The sequence below is a fragment of the Xyrauchen texanus genome, chromosome 32 (genome assembly GCF_025860055.1).
Source record: "Xyrauchen texanus isolate HMW12.3.18 chromosome 32, RBS_HiC_50CHRs, whole genome shotgun sequence".
Lineage (NCBI taxonomy): Eukaryota > Metazoa > Chordata > Actinopteri > Cypriniformes > Catostomidae > Xyrauchen > Xyrauchen texanus.
Window position 1 is genome coordinate 8,333,262 of NC_068307.1, and position 26,599 is coordinate 8,359,860.

General features: G+C 36.1%; 1 protein-coding gene across 1 annotated transcript in view; it reads left to right on the forward strand.

Annotated features, from left to right (window-relative positions):
• LOC127626064 (pleckstrin homology domain-containing family G member 5-like) overlaps positions 1-26,599 on the forward strand; it is an 88,529-nt gene that overhangs the window by 12,468 nt on the left and 49,462 nt on the right. Inside the window, exon 2 of the mRNA XM_052101605.1 lies at positions 3,814-3,893. The gene's annotated coding sequence lies outside the window, so the exon portion shown is untranslated. The remainder of the gene's footprint in view (positions 1-3,813; positions 3,894-26,599) is intronic.

Below are 26,599 nucleotides of genomic sequence, written 5' to 3' on the forward strand. Positions count from 1 at the left end.
TGTTTGTTTTACTTGTATTATTATTATTATAGTTTGTTTGTACTATCATAGTACCAGGTTATTCTTTGAAGTACTGTACCTTGGTATACTTGAAGAGTAGTTAAAGACTCCTATATACACTCACCTAAAGGATTATTAGGAACAACTGTTCAATTTCTCATTAATGCAATTATCTAATCAACATGGCAGTTGCTTCAATGCATTTAGGGGTGTGGTCCTGGTCAAGACAATCTCCTGAACTCCAAACTGAATGTCAGAATGGGAAAGAAAGGTGATTTAAGCAATTTTGTAGCGTGGCATGGTTGTTGGTGCCAGACGGGCCGGTCTGAGTATTTCACAATCTGCTCAGTTACTGGGATTTTCACGCACAACCATTTCTAGGGTTTACCAAGAATGGTGTGAAAAGGGAAAAACATCCAGTATGCGGCAGTCCTGTGGGCGAAAATGCCTTGTTGATGCTAGAGGTCAGAGGAGAATGGGCCGACTGATTCAAGCTGATAGAAGAACAACTTTGCCTAAAATAAACACTCGTTACAACCGAGGTATGCAGCAAAGCATTTGTGAAGCCACAACACGCACAACCTTGAGGCAGATGGGCTACAACAGCAGAAGACCCCACCGGGTTACCACTCATCTCCACTACAAATAGGAAAAAGAGGCTACAATTTGCAAGAGCTCACCAAAATTGGACAGTTGAAGACTGGAAAAATGTTGCCTGGTCTGATGAGTCTCGATTTCTGTTGAGACATTCAGATGGTAGAGTCAGAATTTGGCGTAAACAGAATGAGAACATGGATCCATCATGCCTTGTTACCACTGTGCAGGCTGCTGGTGGTGGTGTAATGGTGCGGGGGATGTTTTCTTGGCACACTTTAGGCCCCTTAGTGCCAATTGGGCATCGTTTAAATGCCACTGCCTACCTGAGCATTGTTTCTGACCATGTCCATCCCTTTATGGCCACCATGTACCCATCCTCTGATGGCTACTTCCAGCAGGATAATGCACCATGTCACAAAGCTCGAATCATTTCAAATTGGTTTCTTGAACATGACAATGAGTTCACTGTACTAAAATGGCCCCCACAGTCACCAGATCTCAACCCAATAGAGCATCTTTGGGATGTGGTGGAACGGGAGCTTCGTGCCCTGGATGTGCATCCCACAAATCTCCATCAACTGCAAGATGCTATCCTATCAATATGGGCCAACATTTCTAAAGAATGCTTTCAGCACCTTGTTGAATCAATGCCACGTAGAATTAAGGCAGTTCTGAAGGTGAAAGGGGGTCAAACACAGTATTAGTATGGTGTTCCTAATAATCCTTTAGGTGAGTGTATATGATAATCAGTTAATATCATGGTATTACCATCTGATGCCATCAATGTACCATGGTACTCCCACAGTACTTTGTATAGGCCTGTGGGACATCTGGAATTGCTCTCACATAGTAATAGGGAAGACCAGGGCTAGATGACACACTGGGAAGTTGTGTCAAGGGCTATAGCTGAGTTGAAAAAGATTTGGAATCAAAAGTCCAGTTACAATAAAGTTTGTTTAACAGAAAAAAATATAATGGGAATAACGATAGCCTTGTATACTTTAAGATGATTAGCAACTAGACTGAACTAGCAAAAACTAGACTGAGAAATATTCACTAGAGTAAAAGGTGTGACAACTAGCCCCATCAACCCTTTATAATGTCTGCTATTTGCAGTATTACATATTCCAAAATCAGATTAGCTCTCTCTTCTCTAAGTTTGCGATAGTCTAAATAGCAGCACTGTTACTGTGGGAAGGAGAATGGGTGAGATATCTTGCAAAAATCTTTCACATGCTCTTTTATCATAAGACCTGTTGGTTTTCTGGGTAAGAGGAATCACGGCCCTGGCTGAAAGGAAAATCAGCCCGCCTTCCAGCAAACTTGTAATGTCTGGAAATCTCAGATTTCCGCCAACTTTTTCTCCCTCTCCTTTTCCTCTTTCTTTTCCTTTCTATGTTATTGTCATTACTTCAAATTTCCTCCCAGCCTGTCCCTTCTTCAAAACTTTATAATTTTTTTTTATATGTTCTGGTACCCTGGTAGATTTGAGTCTTTCTTGACTCTATTTTGCTTGACATGATGACTGAGAATTAACTGAATGTTGCTTTGGCTTTAAAAATGTAAGGCTCATGGACTTGATTTGGACTATGCTTTTCAGTTGAGACAGCCTTATTGATTGTAATGGAAGTGAATTAGTTTTTATGCAACTCGCTGCTTGTGTCTTGTGTAGATACGATGTAGTTGTAGGTTATTAATGGTTGCCATGCACCATCACAACTTGCCACATTAATGTGGAATCCAACTAATGTGCAGTCGCACTATCACAGGTTTGCATACCTCCTATTTTGCTCGGGTAATTTGGCTCATCCAATCTTATTTATTTTTTGACTATTTTGTTGTTTTATAACATGAAGCTGCTGTTTTATCACACAGTTGTTATGAAAAGTGTTGGGTGTAATCCAATCAGTAATTAATGGGTGTAATCCAATTAGTAATTAATAAAAAGTAATTAGTTACTGTAATTTAATTACTTTTTAGGAAAAAGTAGTGTAATGCATTACATTTTTAATTCTTACAGTTACCGACTTTCAATGAATTTAATTACTTTTAAGTACATTATATGGTAATGCTTATATCTAATATATAATTTATGCAGAATGCATGAATTATGGACCTGTAATGAGTCAGTGTAAAGGAGAAATGTGAGGTGCTGAGTGTATCACTTGTATGTAACAATAAACAAGTAATAAATATTGAAATTAGTTTTAATTTGTTGAGCAGAAAAGTGTTTTAGAAATTAACTTAAAATGTAAAGTAATTTGTAATGTGATTACTTTTAAAATGAAGCAATTAATAAAGTCATCTGATTACAATTTTAGTGGAAATAATTAGTCATTTGTAGTGGATTACTATTTTAAGTAACTTACCCAACACTGGTTATAAATAATCACATCTTTTGGTTTGTGTTTGTCAAGTTCCAAATAAAAAGAGAAAATAATTAAGTGAGATGAAATTCCCTTCATTTGTAAAGCATTTATTGGTTGAATTTCCAATAAAAATAACTATATTGTGATATATACCGTTACTGGGATATAAAATTACTCATCTCGTGATATAGGTTTTGGTTTGGTTTTGCTTACATCCCACCCCTAGTGTGACATGCATGCTTCCCTCCAGCCAGCTCCACAGTTTGTTCATTTTGGCTCTCAGTTTTGATTCTCTTGCTCTCTCCCTTATATCCCCCCCCCCAGCTGCCTCATCTCTTGCCATACTTTTGTTATGTCTTTTGGCTCATGCCCAAGGACATATATCCCACAGGCTCATTGTGCTCACAATAGTCCCTCCATGGTACCTAAGTACAAAATGTCTCACTTAAAAATAGACTAATAATTGGTTTGACCAATATTTTTTATCTTAGTTTTACGGTTATCGTTTGTTTTTTAAACTAATAAATGACTGATAAAATGTCTACCAAAAACAATCTGCTTCATCATAATTTACTTTGTATGTCATCAATAATAATTAATAATTATTTAAATATTAATAATGCCTATATTTCATTTTTTTTAGTTAAATGATTATTTAGCTATCATTGTATCAAAAAGCAAAAATCGGTTCTGTATGTCAGTTATCAACAATTGGTATCATCATAAAAAACAATATCAGTTGATATCTATTCATCCTATATAATACTTTTGATTTCCTGATACTTCCAGATAACCTCCTGACATACATTATGGTTGACCTTTGACCTCTGTTTGTGTGTTGTTTCAGGTGAGAAGCCTGTGCAGGAGGAGAAGAACGGCATCTTGTGTCAGCATCCAAACTGCTCTGAGCGCCGGCTTGCTTGCAAGGTGAGCCCTTGCCGTACGTGTCCATTGGCATGGAAGAAATCCACTCAATACCTCCACAAACACCTGAGGACTGCCCCTTTGGGGTGTGTGTCTTTATAGTACACAGCAAGTGTCTTCAGTGTCTGATTTATGACTGCTTTTAATAAACAGTCCATAAAGTCTAAAAATGCTAACTAAATTTCTAAATGCACAAAGTATACTGTACATACCATGTTAATTTAATAGTCTTTTGTTAACCCAGCCACAGCTACAGTGAAAGTGCATTTGAAATCTTAACCAAATAGAAGAGCTGTCAATCAATTCATTTTTTTATTGTATTAATTACATGGCATGCCTATTAATTAAATAAATCGCAATTAATCATATATAAAAATATTAGCTGATATTAGCCCCTCAAATAACAATAATTCAATATATAATGATGAAATAATTATAAATAGCTATATTGAAATAGTAATAATAATAATATATATATATGGAACTACTTTCTTGCATGACCTATCAGAATCTGCCGTTGCTGGTTGAAAACAAATGATGCATCCAAGCCATTATTAGTAATTCAAAAATGCCACTTCAGAAATAGTATCATGGCTTGTGCTGTTTCAAACAAGCTATTGGATAAACAAGGATGGATGGATGTGTGTGTGTGTGTGTGTCTGTGTGTGTGTGTGAGAGAGAGAGAGCGAGAGAAAGAGAGACAGAGAGATGGACCGTGTGTGATCATCTGTTGTCACACCCAAGAAAAATTTTGTCAGCTTTCTGAAGATCAGCTTTCTCAGTGGTAAAATAGCCATCCAAGCGGGGGTATACGTCTCCATTTCGCAGTAGCCGGTGCGCAAGAGTGATTCTCTATAGAGACCACAATGTCCTCCGCCATTTTAAACAGTATGAATCCAATGTGGAATCTCTGGTAAGAGGTAAGCACCTTGAGTTCTGTTGTCAATCAGTCTTTTCAATCGTGTCTTTCAGCTGTGATGAGCCTTAATGCTATTTCCTAACTTGAGTAATGTAGTAGTAATATGAGCGATCATGGAGCTGTTCTATGTAAACAATGACTAACGGATTCACTTCACGTCACTAACTGGCTCATATTACACACAAAAATTATCTTTTGCCACCACCTGTTGGCAAAAAAAAGACAAACCATAGCTCTTAATAGATCTGCACTGCTCTTACACTTTAGTTTAGAACTGCTTGAAAACAAGCGGAGTGATATATACACACAGTGAAACGAGTGCTGATGTTGTCAGACCATCAGTGGTCATGGAACGTCTCCAGTCAGATTGAGGACCGGAACTAACTGTTGTATATAATGCTATATATATATTGTTTATTTCCATGTTATTGAACATAAGCCTATCATTGGCCAACAGTTCACAGCAATACATTTTGCAATTGAATTCATCAATCTGTCCGAGATTTATTGTAAGAGATTTATTTATTGTATTTTGAGATGTTAGAAAAGCATGTCTTGGGATCCCCACTTACGGATTTGCTCTCCATCAAGCTGTGTTTGAATGCAAGAACACATCCGTCCTCATCTTGTGCTGTCTGCTGTCGATGAGTGTGGTTTGTTCTTTGTATAAGCTGCACATTGCCAATACAGCTTGAGTTTTGCTTTCTGCCCCTTTTAATTATATTTTTTTATATAATTAATTACACTGAATTAATCCTTTAAATCGACAGGCCTAATAAATATAGAAATGTAACCATTTCAGTAATGCACCAGAAATGCTTTGAAACACTTATTATAGCCTTTAGCTTCCAGCAATTAAACTGAATTGAAAATGTCCGATAATTTAACGCCAGTAGTCAGGTACAGTTAGAATGTGTCTTGTGGCAGGTGAAAGCCCTGCAGAGGCAAAACAAACTGTTACTTCAGAAAAGTTTCACCACTTTGTGTTTTCATGGACACTTATGGCCATAAAATGCAAAGTATGCCTCTTGCATTTATCACATAGACCATTCCGGCCCAATAATCATTTGACAACACATACGTTTGGGGAGCAGACAGGAAAACCAAAAGTTTTGTTTATCTTTGTGCTGTTGAATGTTCTGGGGCGAGAGGACGGATGTGATGTTATAGCTACCATTTCTGCAGCTTTCTCCTGGGAGTCTGGGGATACAGGGATGGAAAAGTGAGATTATGGCCTGCACATACAGTATATGAGCCTGTTAACACATAATCACTCTTAAACACAAATCACAATATGTGTCTCCCTTCCTCTCTCTTTTTAGCATATGCTCTCTCTCTCTCTCTCTCTCTCTCTCTCTCTCTCTCTGTCTGTTTAAGCATTAAACATACAGCCTGGTGTGACACTTTTTTTATTCAGTTTTATTGTCACGGGTCCATTGCCAAACTGGTTTGACTAAAGAGCCAGTGTATTCCTGCCAGTATCTCTTATTCTTTTAAAATCAGTCACTCCCATTTTCCTCTCACTGGCAAACAGGGTCCCTATTCATTACCAACACTGTCCACTTTTTTATTTTAACAGGTGTTCCCTTCACCTTTAAAGTCTGTATTAGAATGCTGCCCCATTATTTTGCTGGGCATGTGTGATTCATTGTAGCCCATGTGATTGTTGCTTGTCTTTTGGAGACCTACATATCTTGTCAACACAACTGTGTCCTCTGAACTTTAGTGCACTTTTCAAAAGAGACTGGGTACACTCTTATGTTTCTGGTCACCTCTGATCGAAGCCAGACTTGACTTAATGTAGCCAATGTTTTTATCCAAACCAGGCAGGCACTTATATCGTTACTTGTACAGTATGAAAGATGAGCTTACTGGACTATTGTTTTTTGTTTTAGTCCCTTTTCTCCCCAATTTGTAATGCCCAATTCCCACTACTTAGTAGGTCCTTGTGGTGGCGTGGTTACTCACCTTAAAGGTGGTGGAGGACAAGTCTCCACTTGACTTCTGAGACTGTCAATCCACGCATCTTATCACCTGGCTCACTGTGCATGACACTGCATAGAGTCCTAAAATGTGGAGGGTCATTCTACCCTCCGTGATCCATGCACAACTTACCATGTGCCCCATTGAGAGCTAGAACCACTAATCGAGGAGGTATGCCATGTGACTCTACCATCTCTAGCAACCGGCCCAATTTGTTTGCTTAGGAGACCTGGCTGGAGTCACTCAGCACACCCTGGATTCGAACTCGCGCCTCCAGGGGTGGTAGTCAGCGTCAATACTCGCTGAGCTACCCAGGCCCCCTTACTGGACTATTGTCAATGGTTTCTGCTGAAAACGAGAGAGTTTTCAAAGTGTGGCCTCATGTTTATGTTATGAGGTACTTGTGGTTTGTTCACTTATGGGCTACAAATTTCAGGTTTGTTCTTCTTGTCTCTGGCAAGGTTATGAAGCTCAGTGCTGGTCCTTCCTATACGCAAACTACGCACGTTGCATAGGGCACCCAAACCACCAGGGGGCCCCCATTCTGTCAAATTAGCCCAGAACAATATACATAATGTAAAAGTAGATATGGCTATGGCTTTGAAGCGATGCTATCTCTCTATCAGGAGGGGGGAAAAAAAAAGGATAAAAATGCACCAGGAATGTGAAATGAGACAACATGAAGGTATGTACTACTTTTAAGGCAATTTTAATACATTTTAAAACATGATTTTCAATAAAGTTTTTTCAATGAAACTGCTAGGCTTATTAACACAAATATAAAAAAAAATATTGTTGCACTCTTATCTCTGTCTTGGCTAGTACTTTTCTAATGCAATTGAAACTTTGTAAAGCAGCACTTTCAATGTTACTGTCTCTTTAAGATGAATCACTTATGTTGTATCCTTCTTCATTATGTATAGATAAAAGTGTCTGCTAAATTATTAAATGTAAAATGTGAATGTTCAATGAGTACTTTACGACAATACAGACATTGTAGAATAATTTTCCGTAAAGCTGCTTTGAAACTATGTGTATTGTGAAAAGTGCTATATAAACAAAAATTGCTTGATTTGACAACTATTTATCATATATAAAATTTGTATTTATGCTGCCTTCATGTGCTGGCGGAATACTTTCCACTTCTTATGAATTACGATTATGTCGCATTGAAGTGCTTTGTTGTAGAAGGAGGAAAAGAAACATGGACGACGCAGGTTCGATTAAGCATATTTCTTGAGTAAATTTTATTTTGACACCATAATACATTGCCTATTACTAGGGCCATAGCAAGGTATTCTGGGCCCCCTGACTGTATATTGCTCTGGGCCCCTTTCCTATTAAAAATACAGTTTAGAATTTGATATGCCCCCCCACCCGGAACTGTGGGCCCCTAGATTTCTTGAGAGAAAAAAAAATCGTTCATGTTTTCCAGTAAATCGTGTGAAAAAAAAATCAGCTGTTAAATGCTCTCATATTTGTGTTAGAATTTTTCAGAAAGCTGGGTTTTGCGAAAGCGTTATTTTATGCAATCAATTAGCTGTCAATCAAAATTAGATTTTTAATTTACTTAATTTTTATTTCATTTGTCTTATTGCCGTTTTAATATTTAAATCTGTCTTTCAGCCTGTATTCTTTTACTCTTGATTATTATTTTATTATGTTTGATCTGTTTTATGTTTTAGTTCTTATAGTTTATAGATCATAAAAGCTTATAAAAAGTTTATAATTAATAAAAATTCAAAATAAAATGTGAAACCTTTGTCATCAATGTAAACCTAGATGATATCATTACTTAGCACTGTGTTAGGCCATTTTAAATGAAGAATAAGAAGATTTATTTATTTATTATTTTTTTATTTTTTTATTATTATCTGCCGTCAGGGACAATTCTTAAGTTTATCTGTAAGACCAGCAGCAACAGCACAGACCCCGGTAATGTACAGCCAGCAAGTCTCCTGCCAACTGACCTTGTAAACTGGCCTTATGTTCCTTTTATTTATAGACATTTGGCACCTTAGAGACCGTTGGCTTATTGTCAGTATAAAAAGTAATAAAACTAATAATAATAATTATTCCTTAATATTGACTCACTGTATGTTGTTTTACTTTGAAAACTGCTCTGCGAGAAAGACTTAAGAGGTGGGGGTATTGTTTTGGGGTTATGAATACACTGAATGGGGCCCCCAAGTACAGTTTTGCAAAAGCTAGTACCAGCACTGATGATGACAGTGTGTTTTCAACATTTTGCTGCTCAGCCTGCTAACTAACATATAAAGTGGACTGTGGTTGTGCAGAGTTGAAACAAACAATCAAACAAACAGAAACAAAACCATGTAGAATTTTGTTAGCCGATTAATATTTTCAAGTGTTTATTGTGATTATGCAAAATAGTATGCTAGCACCATAACACAATGCTCTATGTATCTCTGTCACACTTTCCTACTACTTTAGCACTTGTTCTGCTGCTGGCAAACATGGAGCGAGAAATTATAGAATTTAGAGTAATTTTTTTAACTTGTCATCTTGGATCTAGCGGTGTGGAGACAAAAGCATTCAAACATTTTGCTACCAGTGCCATTGTAGAAATGTACAAATATATATATATATATATATATATATATCCAAGTCATGTTTAATTAGTTCCACTTAATTGTTTTTATTAATTACAACTTTAAGGGGTTACAGTCTAATGGTAACATGACTACAATAAGAATAGCACTGTATTTTAGAGTACTGTATATTTAGAGTGAAAGATTTACATGAATTAAAAAAAAAAAATATATATATATATATATATATATATATATATATATATATATATATATATATATATATATATATATATATATATATATATATATATATATATATATATATATATATATATATATATACACACACACACAGGTGAAACTCGAAAAATTTGAATATCGTGCAAAAGTTCATTAATTTCAGTAATTCAACTTAAATGTGAAACTAATATATTATATAGACTCATTACAAGCAAAGTAAGATATTTCAAGCCTTTATTTGATATAATTTTGATGATTATGGCTTACAGCTTATGAAAACCCCAAATTCAGAATCTCAGAAAATTAGAATATTACATGAAATCAATAAAAAAAAAGATTTTAAATACAGAAATGTCGGCCCTCTGAAAAGTATAATCATGCATATGTACTCAGTACTTGGTTTGGGCCCCTTTTGCATTAATTACAGCCTCAATGTAATGAGTCTATATAATATATTAGTTTCACCTTTTAAGTTGAATTACTGAAATTAATGAACTTTTGTACGATATTCTAATTTTTCGAGTTTCACCTGTATATATAGATAGAATGTTATTGACAAATAAATTTAAAATATAAATATATACTCTGGCGGCCAAAAGTTTAGAATAATGTAATTCCACGAAAAACTAATGTAATGTATAGATTTTGATCTTATGGATAGAAATTGGTACTTTTATTCACCAAAGTGGCATTCAGCTGATCACAATGTAACATAAATAACATAAATAACATAAATTACAATTTGAAAAAAAAAATTCTACTTAAAAGAATTCTCACCAAAAAAATCCTCCATGTGCAGCAATAACAGCTTTGCAGATCCTTGGCATTTTAGCTGTCAGTTTGTCCAGATACAGAATCAGAATCAGGTGACATTTCACCCCACACTTCCTGTAGCACTTGCCATAGATGTGGCTGTCTTGTCGGGCATTTCTCACACACTTTTCAATCTAGCTGATCCCACAAAAGCTCTATGGGGTTAAGATCCATAACACTCTTTTCCAATTATCTGTTGTCCAATGTCTGTGTTTCTTTGCCCACTCTAACATTTTATTTAGTTTTCTGTTTCAAAAGTGGCTTTTTCTTTGCAATTCTTCCCATAAGGCTGCACCCCTGAGTCTTCTCTTTACTGTTGTACATGAAACTGGTGTTGAGCGGGTAGAAATCAATGAAGCTGTCAGCTGAGGACATGTGAGGCATCTATTTCTCAAACTAGAGACTCTGATGTACTTATCCTCTTGTTTAGTTGTACATCTGGCATTCCACATCTCTTTCTGTCCTTGTTAAAGCCAGTTGTTCTCTGTCTTTGAAGACTGCAGTGTACACCTTTGTATGAAATCTTCAGTTTCTTGGCACTTTCAAGCATTGTATATCCTTCATTCCTCAAATCAATGATTGACTGATGAGTTTCTAGAGAAAGCTGTTTCTTTTTTTGACCTAATATTGACCTTAAGGCATACCAGTCTGTTGCAGTCTATTGCAACTCAAAAACAAACACATCGTTAAGCATCATTTAACAAATCAAATAGCTTTCAGCTGTGTTTGATATAAAGGCAAGTGATTTTCTAGTACCAAATTAGCAATTTAGCATGATTACTCCAGGATAAGATGTTGGAGTGATGGCTGCTGGAAATGGGGCCTGTCTAGATTTGATAAAAAAATGCCTTTTTCAAATAGTGATGGTGCTGTTTTTTACATCAGTAATGTCCTGACTGTACTTTGTGATCAGTTGAATGCCACTTTGGTGAATTAAAGTATCAATTTCCAACTTCCAAATTCCAAACTTTTGGCCGCCAGTGTAAATATATATACAGGTCCTTCTCAAAAAATTAGCATATTGTGATAAAGGTCATTATTTTCCATAATGTAATGATAAAAATTAAACTTTCATATATTTTAGATTCATTGCACACCAACTGAAATATTTCAGGTCTTTTATTGTTTTAATACTGATGATTTTGGCATACAGCTCATGAAAACCCAAAATTCCTATCTCAAAAAATTAGCATATCATGAAAAGGGTCTCTAAACAAGCTATTAACCTAATCATCTGAATCAACTAATTAACTCTAAACACCTGCAAAAGATTCCTGAGGCTTTTAAAAACTCCCAGCCTGTTTCATTACTCAAAACCGCAATCATGGGTAAGACTGCCGACCTGACTGCTGTCCAGAAGGCCATCACTGACACCCTCAAGCAAGAGGGTAAGACACAGAAAGAAATTTCTGAATAAATAGGCTGTTCCCAGAGTGCTGTATCAAGGCACCTCAGTGGGAAGTCTGTGGGAAGGCAAAAGTGTGGCAAAAACGCTGCACAACGAGAAGAGGTGACCAGACCCTGAGGAAGATTGTGGAGAAGGACCGATTCCAGACCTTGGGGACCTCGCGGAAGCAGTGGACTGAGTCTGGAGTAGAAACATCCCCGCATTCCCCAGGTCAAGCCACTTTTGAACCAGAAACAGCGGCAGAAGCGCCTGACCTGGGCTACAGAGAAGCAGCACTGGACTGTTGCTCAGTGGTCCAAAGTACTTTTTTCGGATGAAAGCAAATTTTGCATGTCATTCGGAAATCAAGGTGCCAGAGTCTGGAGGAAGACTGGGGAGAAGGAAATGCCAAAATGCCTGAAGTCCAGTGTCAAGTACCCACAGTCAGTGATGGTCTGGGGTGCCATGTCAGCTGCTGGTGTTGGTCCACTGTGTTTTATCAAGGGCAGGGTCAATGCAGCTAGCTATCAGGAGATTTTGGAGCACTTCATGCTTCCATCTGCTGAAAAGCTTTATGGAGATGAAGATTTCATTTTTCAGCACGACCTGGCACCTGCTCACAGTGCCAAAACCACTGGTAAATGGTTTACTGACCATGGTATTACTGTGCTCAATTGGCCTGCCAACTCTCCTGACCTGAACCCCATAGAGAATCTGTGGGATATTGTGAAGAGAAAGTTGAGAGACGCAAGACCCAACACTCTGGATGAGCTTAAGGCCGCTATCGAAGCATCCTGGGCCTCCATAACACCTCAGCAGTGCCACAGGCTGATTGCCTCCATGCCACGCCGCATTGAAGCAGTCATTTCTGCAAAAGGATTCCCGACCAAGTATTGAGTGCATAACTGAACATAATTATTTGAAGGTTGACTTTTTTTTTGGTATTAAAAACACTTCTTTTATTGGTCGGATGAAATATGCTAATTTTTTGAGATAGGAATTTTGGGTTTTCATGAGCTGTATGCCAAAATCATCAGTATTAAAACAATAAAAGACCTGAAATATTTCAGTTGGTGTGCAATGAATCTAAAATATATGAAAGTTTAATTTGTATCATTACATTATGGAAAATAATGACCTTTATCACAATATGCTAATTTTTTGAGAAGGACCTGTGTATATATATATATTATTTTATATTGCCTACACCTAAGCATGCATATGTGTGAAAACTGTATCCATTACAGTGCAATTCCATACCAAAAAAGAAAAAAAGCATGAGATAGGATAATATTTTCAAATCAAATGTTTGTGTGTTTGTGCATATCTGTACAGTATGCATGCAAAATGTATGTGTGTTGGGTTGTGTGCGCATTTTCATGTTTGTGTATGTGTGTGACAAAAACAATTCAGGCCATTGTCATCTCTCTCACACACACACACACACACACACACACACACGTTGTGTTTCCATGTTTGATGGGGACTTTCCATAGACATAATGGTTTTTATACTGTACAAACTTTATATTCTATCCTCTAAACCTAACCCTACCCCTAAACCTAACCCTCACAGAAAACCTTCTGCATTTTTACATTTTCAAAAAACATAATTTAGTATGATTTATAAGCTGTTTTCCTCATGGGGACCGACAAAATGTCCCCACAAGGTCAAACATTTCGGGTTTTACTATCCTTATGGGGACATTTGGTCCCCACAAAGTGATAAATACACGCTCACACACACACACACACACACACACACACACAGACTAAACAGTGACTGTTCTGTAATAAACATAGACATTAATTGCCGACTGCAATTTGTGTTGAGAAAGATTAATACGATGCTTACAAAGACATTACTTACTTCACTGGCGTCCTAGAGCAAGGCATAGTATTACTGGTTAACAGATGATGGTGGTTGCAGTGCTTCAGACACTTTCTTAACTAAAACACCAGACTGTCATCCTGTCAAAGCGTTGCCAATATTTTTGCTCCAAAGACTTGATTTCAGTGAGAAAAGTAGGGTAATTGCTTTTCAGCGCTCTAGTGCTGTATATTTAAACTGTTGGGTTGGGGTTAACCTGGCATTCCATCGGAATGCAAAAAGTAATTTTTCAGACCTAGTTTTTCAGATTTCACAAGCAGGAAAATGCGTACACAATAAAAATAGATCATTACTGAATATAGTTGTTTTTTTACGCAAGTGAATAGATGCTCGTTCTGTTTGTGTCACTATTTTGAAAATGCAAGTATCAAGTTTCTGAACACTTTCTCAATCGTTACCATGATTATTATATCCGGATTATTATACTCTACAGCATATCTGTGTTTTGTCTCCTCTGTCACTCTGTGTTGCCCAACAGCTGAGTGTGAGAACAGCCCGAGTTAGCTCACACCTGTAGCACAACAGTCAGAAACACTGAATCAAAATTCAGTGAGCTCCCTGAAATGTTTAAGGACAAAAAGTAGGAAAAAGGTTTGATAAATTAGTTTTTCGTGGAATGCTTTGGATTAGCAAAACTCAATACCCCAGATTACCACCAGATAGAGCAATACTACTCAAAGAATTAATTTTTTAATTAATATCTCATCCTGTGTGGTGGTTAGAAAGCCTAATGGAAAGTGAAAATAGAGATTTCTAACTCTTGAAATGAAATCAATAATTGAATTGTAGAATCTGTAGGATTTATATACATAGAATTTGTCTCAGGTAAGCATATATACTCTTTTTAATCAAAGCAGATTTTCTGTGGGGTATCATTTCATTCTTGTTTATCGAACTCTGGTTCGAACCAAGCAATCGAAACAAGCAATCGACACATTTTACCACACTTAACAGCATGTTTTTCAACATGAGGATCACTGATTCCTTTTTCTTCTCTTTTTTGTTTGCTCTGTCTCGCCAAATAGTGGCCTGTATTGCCAAATACAGTACTGCTCTTTGCTCGCTCATTCACTCCTTTAAAGGAGAACTGTGATGTCACCTGTCAGGAATTATCACTCTGTAGATGAACAAAGAGTTTACAATGCATGACCCCTGAGGTGTAAAGTTACAATCATTTTCAGCCCTGCATCAAATATCAGAACCTTCTTCGCCTGAAGCATATGTACATGTAACAACATGCTTCAAAGTGAAGCCAAATCTGTGTTTTCATCCGTTTTAATGAGAGCATTGTATCAACATTTCGTGCAAAAGGAGCCCTGATCAAGTATTGAGTGCATAAATTAACATACTTTTCAGAAGGTTGACATTTCTGTATTATAAATTCTTTATTGTAATATCCATGAGCTGTAAGACGTAATCATCAAGTTTACAACAAAAAAAGGCTTGAAATATTTTACTTGATGTGTAATGAATCTAGAATATATGAAAGTTCCACTTTTTTATTTAAATTACTGAAGAAAAAACAAAACGTTTCCACGATATTACATTTTTTTGAGATGCACCTGTATACATCACAACAAGTTGTTTGGGAGGGTTTCAAGAAAAAAGTATCTGCTCTCATCCAACAACAAATTCAAGCATCTTCAGTTTGCCAGACACTACTGGAACTTCAATTAGCACCAGTTTCTATGGTCAGATAAAAAAAAAAACAGAACTTTTTGGCAGCAAACACCAGAGATGGCTTTGGCGCACACAGAGAGTTGGCCATGCGGAAAAGTACCTCATGCACACAGATAAATATTGTTGTGAATCTTTAATGTTGTGGGGCTGTTTTTATGTCAATATATTTCAAATACCAACAGATAAAAAATGAAAACCTGATTGCCTCTGCCAGAAACCTTAAAATGGGCCCTGGTTGGATCTCCCAGCAGGACAATGATCCAAAACAACACAAAAATGGTTCACTGACCACAAAATCAACCATCCCACTCCCCTGACCTGAACCCTTATAGAAAATCTGTGGGGTAAACTGAAGAGGAGTGTCCACCAGCATGCACCTCAGAATTTGAAGGATCTGGAGAGAATCTGTATGGAGGAATGGTTTTAGATCCCTTTCTATGTGTTCTCCAACCTTATTAGGTATTGTAGGAGAAGATTCAGAGCTGTTATCTTGGCAAATGGAGGTTGCACAAAGTATTGAATAAAAGGGTGCCAATAATTGTGCCACACATACACTGGTGGCCAAAAGTTTGGAATAATGTACAGATTTTGCTTTTTCAGAAGGAAATTGTATTTTAATTCACCAAAGTGGCATTCAACTGATTGCAAAGTATAGTCAAGATATTACTGATGTAAAAACAGCACCATCACTATTTGAAAAAAAATATTTTTGATCAAACCTAGACAGGCCCCATTTCCAGCAGTCATCACTGCAACAACTTATCCTTGAGTAATCATGCTAAATTGCTAATTTTGTACTAGAAAATCAATTTTCATTATATCAAACACAGTTGAAAGCTATTTGGTTTGTTTTATGAAGCTTAACATTGTCTTTGTTTTTGTTTTTTATTTGCCACAGTATGCAATAGACTGGCATGTCTTAACCCTCTGGGGTCTGAGGGTATTTTGGGCCCTGGAGAAGTTTTGACATGCCTTGACATTTGTGCTTTTTTCAGTTGCTTAAAATCATATTAATGGCTAAAGTCTGATTACACTGTATTCAGCACAAACTGGGCTACAGTAATATGTGAGCAACATGCATGCACAGGTTTGTATTTTTGAGAAAATAATGTTTATGCATGGTTTTTGAAAAAACTACAATTTCACTGTCTAAAAGTGAAACTAAAAGGCACTGAAATAAGGTCATATAACACATACTAAACATTTGTCCACAAGACTTTTGAGAACTGGATATTGTAGCCTAAAGTATTTGCTACAAAATGAAGTGAAAACCATCCGTATCACTCATTCATACAAAACAATATAGTAATTTAACTTTTGTAAGACACTTTTAGTGTTGAGAGGTAATATGCGAGGAGGTGTGAACTATCTTGAATATGGATGTATTTCACACCTGAGGATACAAAGTCCCCTCCCCTGGGCCTATCAATGAGGGATAGAGAATGAATGTGAGGAGACTTAATGATCAAAATCAAGTTTTAAGTTAAAAGAAGTAATCTGACTATATATTTTCTTTACATGAAGACTTTACTTAATTTTAGACCTACACTACCATTTAAAAGAAGTCTCTTCTGCTCACCAAGACTGGATTTATTTGATCCAAAATACAGTAAAAACATTGTGTGAACTCATTTTACAATTTAAAAGAACAGTTTTCTATGTAAATATATTGCAAAATGTAATTTGTGATCAAAGCTGAATTTTCAGTATCATTACTGCAGTCTTTAGTGTCACATGATCCTTCAGAAATCATTATAATATGCTGATTTTCTAATAAGGGCATATTTAAAGTGTATTTTACTCATTTAACCTGAACACATATTTGCAAGCACAAGCTTTGTTGATGATAATGAGGCATTTTAAACACTAGATAAAATATAATCTAAACATTTATATTATTTTTATATCATATTACATATCGTATTTATATCATATAGCATACAATTTAAATGCCTGCTTTAGCCGAAACAACATTTACATGTAACTAAAACTTGTTTATTAGGACATATTTAAAATGTCAATACTCTGAATCCTGGCTGGCAAGTCTGGAAACAGTACCACTAGTAAAATATGAACATGTTTATATAAAACAGCATGTCAACTAATGAAAACTAATTGACTTACTCGTCTGAAATTGTATCCTTGGCTGGATCAAATCTCTCTTCAAAATACAAATGTTCATCTGAGTCCCGCTCTTCTTCTGAGGAAAATGTTAAATCTTTCATACTATCCTGGAGCTTTCTCGTCTGTGTATTGTTGCAAACGCGCAGAAAAATGAATAAAAAGTGTTTACAACCTCACAGTCGGGGGGCGTGTACATTTGCGTTGATCGTCTCAGCACATTAGCATATGAATGGTGCGCTCTGCTGGTGGGTGGGTTCACATTACAGATAATGAGATGGACCGGTAAAAACTGTAAATCGCTGAGTTTCAAACAGATTGCATTGTAGGAGAATATGTGTTTTAAATTTGAATTGTTTTATTTAAAAGTAGACATTTTAAGCTTTCTTTAGACATATGTTTCATGTTTGTGTGATAAGTATTCGCGGAGTTTAAGTTCATTTTTGTGACGTGTTTCTGAAATATGCTCGTGAAGAGACTGCTGAAAGCTCACCCTTTTAATTTTCTTTATTTTACAAAAGCACAAGATTTTGTTGTTATTGTGAGTGTACACAAATAAAAGGAGACCCTTTATAGTCTCTAATGATGTCTTACACTTATCTGTATAACCAAAAATGAAGGTGTATTTTAAGTTGTTTCTGCTGTAATGACGAAAATATCCAGCAGGACGCGCCAGCGCATCCGTCGACCCCAGAGGGTTAAGGTCAATATTAGGTCAAAAGTGGCAAAAATGAAACAGCTTTCTCTAGGAACTCGTCAGTCAATCATTGTTTTGAGGAATGAAATCTATACAATGCTTGAAAGTGCCAAAAAACTGAAGATTTCATACTTAGGTATACACTACAGTCTTCAAAGACAAAGGACAACTGGCTCTAACAAGGACAGAAAGAGATGTGGAATGCCAGATGTACAACTAAACAAGAGGAGTGAAAAATAGACGTCTCACATGTCCTCAGCTGACAGCTTCATTGAATTCTACCCACTCAACACCAGTTTCATGTACAACAGTAAAGCGAAGACTCAGGGGTGCAGGTCTAATGGGAAGAAAACAACAAGAAAATGTTTGGGCAAAGAAACAGACACTGGACAACAGATAATTGGAAAAGAGTGTTATGGATCTAAACCCCATTGAGATTTTGTGGGATCAGCTAGATTGTAAGGTGCATGAGAAGTGCCCAACAAGCAGGGTTGGGAGGGTTACTTTTGAAATGTACAGGTGAAACTCGAAAAATTAGAATATCGTGCAAAAGTTCATTAATTTCAGTAATTCAACTTAAAAGGTGAAACTAATATATTATATAGACGCATTACAAGCAAAGTAAGATATTTCAAGCCTTTATTTGATATAATTTTGATGATTATGGCTTACAGCTTATGAAAACCCCAAATTCAGAATCTCAGAAAATTAGAATATTGTGAAAAGGTTCAGTATTGTAGGCTCAAAGTGTCACACTCTAATCAGCTAAACACCTGCAAAAGGTTCCTGAGCCTTTAAATGGTCTCTCAGTCTGGTTCAGTTGAATTCACAATCATGGGGAAGACAGCTGACCTGACAGTTGTGCAGAAAACCATCATTGACACCCTCCACAAGGAGGGAAAGCCTCAAAAGGTAATTGCAAAAGAAGTTGGATGTTCTCAAAGTGCTGTATCAAAGCACATTAATAGAAAGTTAAGTGGAAGGGAAAAGTGTGGAAGAAAAAGGTGCACAAGCAGCAGGGATGACCGTAGCCTGGAGAGGATTGTCAGGAAAAGGCCATTCAAATGTGCGGGGGAGCTTCACAAGGAGTGGACTGAGGCTGGAGTTACTGCATCAAGAGCCACCACACACAGACGGGTCCTGGACATGGGCTTCAAATGTCAAACGTCTTACTTGGGCTAAAGAAAAAAAGAACTGGTCTGTTGCTCAGTGGTCCAAAGTCCTCTTTTTTGATGAGAGCAAATTTTGCATCTCATTTGGAAACCAAGTTCCCAGATTCTGGAGGAAGAATGGAGAGGCACACAATCCAAGATGCTTGAAGTCCAGTGTGAAGTTTCCACAGTCTGTGTTGGTTTGGGGAGCCATGTCATCGGCTGGTGTTGGTCCACTGTGCTTTATTAAGTCCAGAGTCAACGCAGCTGTCTACCGGGACATTTTAGAGCACTTCATGCTTCCTTCAGCAGACAAGCTTTATGGAGATGCTGACTTCATTTTCCAGCAGGACTTGGCACCTGCCCACACTGCCAAAAGTACCAAAACCTGGTTCAATGACCATGGTATTACTGTGCTTGATTGGCCAGCAAACTCGCCTGACCTGAACCCCATAGAGAATCTATGGGGCATTGCTAAGAGAAAGATGAGAGACATGAGACCAAACAATGCAGAAGAGCTGAAGGCCGCTATTGAAGCATCTTGGTCTTCCATAACACCTCAGCAGTGCCACAGGCTGATAGCATCCATGCCACGCCGCATTGAGGCAGTAATTAATGCAAAAGGGGCCCAAAACAAGTACTGAGTACATATGCATGATTATACTTTTCAGAGGGCCGACATTTCTGTATTTAAAATCCTTTTTTTTTATTGATTTTATGTAATATTCTAATTTTCTGAGATTCTGAATTTGGGGTTTTCATAAGCTGTAAGCCATAATCATCAAAATTATATCAAATAAAGGCTTGAAATATCTTACTTTGCTTGTAATGAGTCTATATAATATATTAGTTTCACCTTTTAAGTTGAATTACTGAAATTAATGAACTTTGCACGATATTCTAATTTTTCGAGTTTCACCTGTATTCCACAACAAATTACAGAATACATGCTGTAAAATGTCATTTGTAAAATATTCCATTAGATGACTCAAGGTCAGTAATGTAATGTAAATACTTTGGATTACTTCTTCAGCACTGGTAGATTTTTCCAGTTGTTTTGACGATAAATAAAAACTTACTGTCAGTACAGTAAGACAACATACACATGCTAAAAATACATTCTCTGAAAAACTTACATATCTTATGCAGAATTGTTTCTAAAACAAGGAATTTTAGATATCTTTACAGGAAAACGATACAAAAATGATTATCAAGAATAAGATTTTTGTCCTAATATCAAAAAATAAATTATGATCCAACATGAATTTTCTTGATAAAAAAATATTTTCGTGCCTGGTAACATGCATGTAAAATATCATTTTAACTCAGCGTAAAGCTGATAATTTACACAAGGTTTATTTCTATTTCTTCTGCTCCAAAACTTACTTCAAACTTACTTCTCTGTCTGCTTGTATGAATGTAACACATAAGAAAGTGTTTCACCGCTGTTCAAATGCACTTTGGATCTCATCATTTATATGGATAAATATTTTCCATCTGAAAAGACTAAATATTAAATGAAACAAATGACAATAAAATGCAAAGTAATCTCTTCAGTAATCAAAATACTTTTTGAATGTAACTGTATTCTAATTACCCTTGATTTAAATTGTAACTGTAGTGGAATACATTCACTTATATTTTGTATTTTAAATACGTTATCCCATTACATGCATTCTCCTCAACACTGCTGACAAGACAGCCACATCTATGGCAAGTGCTACAGGAAGTGTGGGGTGAAATGTCACCTGAGTATCTGGACAAACTGACAGCTAGAATGTCAAAAATCTCCAAAGATGTCATTGATGCACATGGAGGTTTTTTTGATGAGAACTCTTTGAAGTAGTTTTAGAAGTTCTGAAAAAAAAAATCAAATTGTAATTTTTCATGTTATTCATGTTCTGACTACATTGTGATCAGTTGAATGCAACTTTGGTGAATAAAAGTACCAATTTCTTTCCATAAAAGCAAAATCTGTAAATTATTCCAAACTTTTGGCCCCCAGTGTATATTTGACAAAAATATTTGTTTCTTGATAAAACTTGCAATTTTTGTTTGCAATTGTTTAAATCCATTAAATTATGTATCTTGTGAACATTTTTGATTGAAAGATCAAAAGGATTAACAATAAAGACTTCTTTGCACATATTTACCAAGGGTGCCAATATTTTTGGCCACAACTGTACAGTCACTGTAAAGCTCACAAATAATTAATTAAATATAACTAAGGTGTTAATAGATATTTAAGTGTGCCTTTAACAACACCAAATTTAAATAACAAAAATGACAATTTGTTTTCAAACAGGATTTCCGAACACTCCCCACATCTTCCATTTGTCCGACAAACAGACAGTCCCACCCCAAACGCAATCCATTGGTTGAGCCAGTGTTGCTCTGTTGGGCTGGTTACAATGCGTAAACAAACAGATCAATGCACCACAGAGCCACAGAGTTACACTTTTTGGGGAAATCAACCTATTAAAGGAATATTCAATAAATAATGCTCAATCGACTGCATGTGGGCATAATGTTGATTATCAAAAAAAAAAACAATTTCAACACAAAAAGCGAGGTTACTGTGAGGCACTTACAGTAGAAGTGAATGGGGAAGGTATTTGAGGGTTATATGTGATATGTGAAGCTTATAATTTATAAAAAACACTTACATTAAGTCCTTTGCTAAAGCTTGTGAATTATAGGGATACAGCGTGATGTCATCATGGTAACAAGGTTGTAAAATTGGATATAACTTTACACAGAAAAGGTTAGTAAGCTCATGTTAACAGACATGTTGTTACGTCGTGTGGCTGTACCTTTGAAAGAGTACTTTAACATTTACGGATTGGCTCTATTGACATCTGTAAACCAGGTGTTTTTTTGTTTTACGTAAAGGAGGGACGAGTCTAAATATATTTTTTCGTAATCAACATTATGTCTCAAATGCTGTCGATTGAGCTTAACTTGTATTGAATCCGGAATATTCCTTTAAAATGTAATTACTCGCCTTAAAATGTGCAATGAGGCACCCTGATTGATGTGTTTCTCATCTTTCACTGAGGGACAAACAATGACCTCACATACTTGTAGTCCTCTAATGCATTGCGGTATTCGTAATGGAATGCCCTAATTTACAGCCACAGGAAGTTGTTGTGGATTCAGAGTTCGGTAAAAACAGGAAATGAATACAAGAAAGACGCTTAACTGTTGGAAACGTCCTTCATGTTGACAACGCTGTCCCTCTACTTTTCTGAGATAATGGCTTCCCTGGGCATGTTTTACATGACCTGTCACATCCTTTGCTGGTTTGTTTAATTTTTTTATAAACATTTTTTTACTGAGGTCATTAATGGCAATTTATAACTTTATTTATGACCTTTTATTTTATCATTTTGAGCTTATTGTGATATTAATAAAAAAACAATATAACAAAAAATAACAAAAAGAGGTTATACCCATAGATTATCTGGCAAATATAAGGTAGTTCTGCTCTACACTAAATATGTATTTGTAGGTTTAACTGCAATTTAGTGTACCAGTGGTGATGAGAAGAAGTAACAATAAACACTCATCTATTGTCACTGTAAACAATGGTTATAGTGTGCAATGATAGGCCTACTCATGCAAAATGTTTAAATTGTACATGAAGCGTGTCGCCACATGGTGACTGCCATGTTGAAATCACTTGACCAATTGATATTAGAGCACTAATGCATGCGATTAATAATTGAAAAAGTTTAACGTGATTATTTTCTTAATCACGGTTAACGCATTATCCATTGACACAGCTTAAACCAGCATAAACACTTTTTGGGAAAGCAAAAATGTTGTAATGTCATTAAACTGACGCAAACATCACAACACACACACCAGCACTTCCCTGTCAGTGAAAAAATTATGGAGAAAGGACCTCCTTGTGCTATTTGATGAAAAAATTAAAAAATAATGTAAGGCACATTTTAATTATCTTGAATTTACACTGACACCTAACGGCTTGGATGCAGCATAATTTAAAATCAATAGTTTTTAGTTTCAGATGCCATTGTAGAAATGTAGTATTCACAGTCAGCCATGATTACTTTAACCAGTGAGTGAAAGTGTCAAATAACAAGACTGTTACTGAGATTGAGCGATTATTATTAAATTACTGAGTGCACCTTTAACTATCACCAAAATGCAGAATGAGACGTTTGTGTTTGCAATCGCTTTTTAAGTGGAGTTCAATGCTGGTGTTGACACTGACGCTAATCATGAATGTAGCTTTACGGTTGCTGTAGAAAAGTGGATAGCCACAGTCCACCAGCAGATAAATATTCTGGAGGATGAGAGTTTAAGAGAGTTAATGCCCATTGCAATGAATATGCAACCTATGTGACCAATTTAAGGCCAATTCACACTGCCCCGACAAACGCCAACGGAGGCCAACAGTTCCAACATTCTAAAGTTCGCTGTTGTATTTTGAATGCTGAGACACGTAACTGTTGTGTTAACACTGATCCAACAAACAACTAAATATTGTTGTTCACATTTAAAGAAGATGATTGACAAGGAAGAGGTTGTGGATGAAGCCAAACATGCACAATTTAAACTATAAATATTATGCGCTATTAATATTATTGATCAAACAAGTTTAGCATGTAGTGACATTAGGCTATAACCAAGTTGTAACGTTTTGTGTCCTAGGAGTCAAGAGACACAGGAGTAGGAACTTTAGATACTTTATTCACAATCACTGGAGTAGAGCAAACACTAGAGTAGAGCAAACACAACAATACATGACAACAATACATGACAACAATACTCGACAACAATACTCGACAACAATACTCGACAACAATACTCGACAACAATACTCGACAACAATACTCGACAACAATACATGACAATCCAAGGACTGACAACAACCAAGCAAAACTAAAAGGGTATATATACACTTGGGACTAAACGAGGGAATGACACACAGGTGGGGATAATGATGGAGTGATTAGGGCAGTGACTTCTGGGAAATGTAGTGAGGGAGAGAACTTCAAAATAAGAGTCCTTGAACGTGGAGCAGACAGACTATGACACAAGTAAACACACCTACGTTGGAAAAACGTTTTGTAATTGGGCATGAACTTATTCATTCTGAAAGTTCCGTCGGAGGAAAAATATTTTACACATGAGATTAGGGAAAGGTGATAATATTTTTTTACATTTTAATATTATTGCAGATCTGCAGTGTAGAGTGACTATACGTCTTATTTTTTTCCCTGACATGTACACTTTTTCTGACATTTAAAAAAGCGTCCGGGTGGGAATTTTTTCTATATTCGAAAAAATGATTCAGCTTTAGTTGCATTATGATGTGCATCTGGTCTAATACATCATTGTGTGCATGTGTGAGTTTTTCAATAAAATACAATGTTTATATTGCCCATAGACTACTCAAAAACAAACAAATATGCAAATATTAATAGGTGACATGTTGCAATATGGAAATGAGTACACATGTTTGTGCAGGTCTCCATAAAATTACTTAATTTTACTTCTTAAAAATGTTACTTACCTTTTGGGCTGGGCGATATGTAAAAACATTTGAATGATAATCGCATTTAAAATATCAATATCCGATTATGTGGTCAATCCCCAAGATCTGTGAATATTTTTGCTTTATTGATTTTGCTTTAAAAAGTAAATTAATTTATTGAAAGACGAAAAACTTGAACAAAAGACATTTCCAAATTCAAATTGCACTTTAAACTAAACGAAAAAGAAAAACAAATAACGAAGTAATAAAAAAATCGTATATATAACCATCTCCTCAAATCCATACATTTATACCATCTCCAACGACCTAATTTGCCATCACACAAGTATGCAGCAACAGGTACAAATTACTAGCATACAACTTAAGAACTAAAGATAATTATAAATGTAAAGATAATTATAATAATCATCATAATAAATTAGCTTAAAAAATTATTGTGTTCCCAAAAAAATGCTTCCAAATATGTGTTCTTATCCAATGTGTTTGTATTCCATTTTGGTCATATTTATGCTGCCTAAAGAAAAAAATAGAACTCAATTGTAGGTTCAAGGTGAACGTGTCTTGTATTACCATATGATTTAATCACTTTCGTCTTTGTTTATTTAATACAAAGATACCTCTATATATTACTGAACAGTAGAAGCAAATGACAGCAGAGTGGAAACAATGCCCAAACGAAAGTTCAAATTTACAGAAGATTTCACAAAAAATTCCCATGCTTTCGTCCACGTCCACGAAGCAGAATGTATGACATGTAATGCTGGCACTTTTGTGTCAGTTGCTAATAAAGGTGCAGGTGATTTAGAAGCACACATTAGCTCTGGGATGCATAAAGGGTCAGCAAAAGGTGAAAGTTCATCAGGTAAATTAATGGACTTTTTGCGACCAGGTAAAATTATCACATTGCTTCATTTTCCATGACCATTCAAAATAATAGTAATAGTAAATGAAGGTACTCTCATGGCATCAAATATTTTATTTTAATACATGGCCATTCAAAAGTATGTTGGAAATTTGTATTTATTCATATGTATTTATGTTATGCTAATAGAGTGTCTTTTTCACTGTATTCAAGTTTGCATTCACCACCCGGTGAAAAAAAAGGTATTTTTGGAAAACCAGAATATGGTCACCCTAGCAGTGAGTTTGGTGTTTGCGTTTTCTGTGTGATTTGACGCAGTTTGAGGAATAAAGAAACTTCATGTGAGTGAGAATAGTACTTCAGAACTATGGGAAGAATATAGTATCAAAATTATTCACAAATGCGTAAACGCTTATCCATCAATTCAATAAATGTCATACATGCATCTTACTATCGACACACAAATGCCTTTTAATTTGTTTCTGTGAAATTCAGAATTAAATTAATGTGCACCTATTTGTCTAACCAAATGAAGACTACCTTTGGAGGCTGCATACGAAATCAGGATGAAAATAAGTGCTTTTCAAACTGTTCAGAGACCAGTTTCCTTAAGAGTTCCTTTCATTCAAAACAGTTTTCCGTTAAGCCATTAAGTAGTCAGCTGCCTATGTTTTCGGATGTAGCCCGGATGTAGTAGCTGAGTCAGTAGTTGACGAGTGGATAGAGAAACAGAGAAAAAAGCCTGTTTATTATGCGCGTGTACACGGCACGCCTCAGCTGCTCAGGTCTCTGCATCACAAAAATATGGACACAGCTGCAGGACTTTTGTGCAACTGTGCAAATTTGTGACTTAGTGCCCATTTGTGAAAAGCAGTGAAACAAAA